This window comes from Cricetulus griseus, chromosome 2 (assembly GCF_003668045.3).
Source record: "Cricetulus griseus strain 17A/GY chromosome 2, alternate assembly CriGri-PICRH-1.0, whole genome shotgun sequence".
NCBI lineage: Eukaryota > Metazoa > Chordata > Mammalia > Rodentia > Cricetidae > Cricetulus > Cricetulus griseus.
In genome coordinates, this window is record NC_048595.1 from 125589208 (window position 1) to 125589815 (window position 608).

General features: G+C 42.4%; 1 non-coding gene across 1 annotated transcript; it reads right to left on the bottom strand.

Annotated features, from left to right (window-relative positions):
* Window positions 1-398: 398 nt before the first annotated feature.
* LOC113834457 lies at window positions 399-608 on the bottom strand. The gene has a single exon (XR_003482962.1). It is a non-coding gene; the product is annotated as a small nucleolar RNA U3 (small nucleolar RNA).

Below are 608 nucleotides of genomic sequence, written 5' to 3' on the forward strand. Positions count from 1 at the left end.
TGCGCGTGTTCATGTGTGCCACAACATGAGTGTGTAAGTTGGAGGATAACTTTGTGGAATCAGCTCTCTCCTTTTACCCCTTTACACAGGTTCCAGGAATCTAACTTAGGTCTTTAGGCTGGCAAGTGCCTTGACCCTCTAAACCATCCCATTAGCCCATTGCTCCTTTCTGTTGCTGAATTGTAAGAACTCTTTATATGTTTTGCAGAGTACATCTTTCTCATATATAGGAATCACCAGTGTTTTCTCTCCTTGTTTATGCTGCCTTTTCACCATCTTGATGATGCCCTTTGGTTTCCAGTCATTCGACTCTTCATTTAGCAAAACCATCTTAACTACTCACCTTTGGCTGCCTTCTTTATTTTAGGATCGTGTTTCAGACTTTTACCCCCCCTCCCAAGGCTGCATTCTCTCACTCTTACTCTTGAAAGGAGAAGAACAAGCATCAATGGCTGATATTAGCTGCAGTGTAGCAACACCGCCAACCAAAACCACCTTCATGCTCGGAAGAGTACACTGCACTTGGTCCTAGCCCTACTGGTTCCTTTAATCTTCTAGTTGGTAACTTAAATTAAACATAGCACTATTTTCCTATCATGTGTGATTTC